The sequence below is a fragment of the Fukomys damarensis genome, unplaced genomic scaffold (genome assembly GCF_012274545.1).
Source record: "Fukomys damarensis isolate Sample0158 unplaced genomic scaffold, DMR_v1.0_HiC HiC_scaffold_34, whole genome shotgun sequence".
Lineage (NCBI taxonomy): Eukaryota > Metazoa > Chordata > Mammalia > Rodentia > Bathyergidae > Fukomys > Fukomys damarensis.
The window spans coordinates 19,131,845-19,134,822 of NW_022900946.1; the positions used below are offsets into that span (position 1 = coordinate 19,131,845).

General features: G+C 49.1%; 1 protein-coding gene across 1 annotated transcript in view; it reads left to right on the forward strand.

The window, feature by feature from the left end:
- Tfap4 (transcription factor AP-4) overlaps window positions 1–2,978 on the forward strand; it is a 50,243-nt gene that overhangs the window by 32,205 nt on the left and 15,060 nt on the right. The window lies entirely within an intron of this gene.

The following is a 2,978-nucleotide window of genomic DNA, read 5'->3' on the forward strand; positions in this document are numbered from 1 at the left end:
AAAAAAAAAAAAAAAAAAAAAAAAAAGGAAAGAAAAGAAAAAAAAAAAAAGTAAAGCAGAAAAGAAAATGTCCATTCAGAGGGTGTCTTTACTGTCACTGCTAGACAAACTGGGCAAAAAGAGCCCGGATCCATGTTGATCATCCCTAGAAATCCAGTAGATTTATAGTGGATCAGTGGATAACTCCAGCAAGTCTGCACATTTAGTTCCACTGAACTTCAGGCTGGTTTCTGGCTGTGTGGCAGGAACCTGATTCGTTCAGCCTGCAGTACTCTGTGTGACTCCTGCTGGTTTCTATCTCACTCTGATGCTGGGAGCTGCTACAAGGCACAAGCCTGCAGCTGTTTTGAGTTCTGAACTCAACTGGCCTCTTTCCAAGATGACCATCAGCTAATCACCCTCTCCTGGGGGATGTCTGAACCTGAAAAACTCACCAACCACTGCAGTCTGCTGCATCTACTGCTCTGTTCCACTGGAGCATTTCTCTCTGGAGGCTTCTGGGGTCACCATGTGTCTGCAGGTTTGAGCTGCCCCCTTCCACAAAGAGTCAGGGTTTAGGGAGAAGGCAGTACTTGCTACCTCCTCTTTCTTTGTTGTGGTCTGTCTTTGCTTTTCTCATGGACTTCAGTTCTTGCTTCAGATCCTTGCTGGGTCCTGCAGACCCTCTTCTCTCTTACTTCTCTTCCTCATATTGCTATATTTCAGCACCTGGACACCAAATCTCAGAGTCTGTTTCTCTACTGTTCAGTACTCCACTGTCTTTCCGGAAGTCCCCCCGCCTTTTTTGAGATAGGGTCTTGATATGTAGTTCAGGCTGGTCTTGAACCGTTCAACCTAGGCTGTCTTTGAACTCATGTTGCTCCTCCTGCCTCAGCCTCCTGAGTGCTGGGATTACAAGTGTGTGTCACTACATCGAGTTGGATATTTAGTGATGTGAAAATGATATGAAGTTCTTTTTTTTTTTGTGGTAGCAGGGATTGGACTCAGGAACTCAGGACCTTGCACTTGGCAGGCAGGCATGGTGCCACTGCCCCAACCCATGAAGTTCCATTTGTGTCCATAAACTGTTATTGATACACAGAGACGCCCATTTGCTAAAGATGTTTCTATAGCTTCTCTTGCCGACAGTGGCAGAGTTGAGTGCAACAGAGACCATGTAGCCTACAGAAGCCCAAATATTTACTATCTGGTCCTTTACAGAAACAATTTGCTGACCTCTACTGTAGAGCAAAAAAGTGAAAGCATAGTCAGAGAAGCAGCTGGGTGTCCAAGGGATTTTGCTGAACACTATCTGATGGTCCCCGAGGGCTCTATAGGATTTTAGGAGAAGGTAAGGGGCTCAGGCTGAGGCATGGGCAGAGCCTCGTTCCTAGGACAATGAAGTTTTGGGGACTTTTTTGTTTTGTGGGTGTTTTTGCATAGGTTAATTTATCTAATTTTTATAAAATCCCATGGATCAAATTCTTCCCTTCTTTGTTCCTTTCCCATTTAAACATTTTCTTCACATTTCCCAATGTCTGTTGTACATTTTTAATTTTATTTCCACTTTTGGTTTCTTATACCAGATTAGCAATGCAGTATTTAAACATATGCGTCCAATTAATTTTACTCAAGAGCATGGTCTCAAGATGCATCCATTTAGCTAGAAATGTCTCAAGCTCATCTTTCTTTATGGCAGAGTAACACTCCATTTTATATATATAAAAAAAATCACATCTTGGGTCGTGGATTTAGCTCAGCGGACCTAGGGAGATCCACGCGTGTGAGCAAAGCTTGGATGTTTGTAGCTTAGCGTGAAGACCCTGGGTTTGAACTCCAGTACCAAGATGTGGGGGCAAGGATAATAAAGAGTGATGCATCCATATGACAATTAAAGATGAGTTCCTTAAGCAGCATCCCAGACTTGGTAGCCCTAAGGTGTGGGTCAAGGATGCTATATTTCAAAGTAAGCCTCCCCGGGGTCTTAGACATTAAGTGTTTTGGGATCTGTACTTACAGAAACTGCCTAATAAATTGTTTTGAGGAGTGGGGTATATGCAAAACTGCCTGGCACCTCTGTGGTGGTGGTAATATCTAGTAACAGTTGTTTCCTAATAATAACTATAACAATTGTTATTAGTAATGTTACTATACTTCAACTAGGAGGCGTGATTTGGGTGGGATCTTGAAGAAGATGGGTAGGGAAAGGCGGTAGATAGGAGCAAGGACATTCCAAGATGGGCGTGGGCTTCCTGAGCCAGGGGCCAACCTTCCAGGAGGCAGGAGACGGCCTGGGGCCGGAAAGTGGGCCGTAGGCGGGGCCGGGCGGAAGCTCACCACTAGTGTCCTCCCTTTTCGGTCCCAGGCTATCACCCTTTTGCAGAGCGCGCACCCTGGCGGAGGAGCAAGTTCCGCCCAGGCTTCACCACGAATGAGAAGCTGCAGCCTTCCTTCTGCGGAGCGGGGAAGTTGGGGAAGGGGGTAAGGGAACTCGGTCGCAATCCCCAGACCACCTGCCGAGCCGGCGAACTTCCCCTGGGGGCCGCTGACGTTCTGGCCCGCCTCCACCCTTCCCTCTCTGCTCCGCCTTTCCTTTGTACCCCACCCCCCAGCCTCAGCGTCCGGCGCGCCCCGCTTTGCTGTCACCGGCCCTGGGATTCCCTGGCTTCAGAGCCTGGGACGAGCAGCTAGCTGGGCAGGGACAAGAGGAGGCTAGCCGGCCCCTGGAGTCAGCCCCAAGTTACATGTGGGAAGCAGTGGCCGTGACGCAAGTTTCCAGGGGGCCCTGGGTCTGCTGGAAGGGAGCTCGCCGAGATTCCACTTCGTGCAGTTGCAAGCGTGAAAAAGCAAAAAAAACCCAAGCACGCACCCTGGGCCGGCTTACCGCTGCCGCGGCATGCCCACCCAGCCGTGGGCCGCTGAGGGTCGCGTTGTGGGCTGACCCCGCGGTGACGGTGCCTGGTGTACCCTGGGCCGCACAGGCTGAGCTCCCTCGTGGT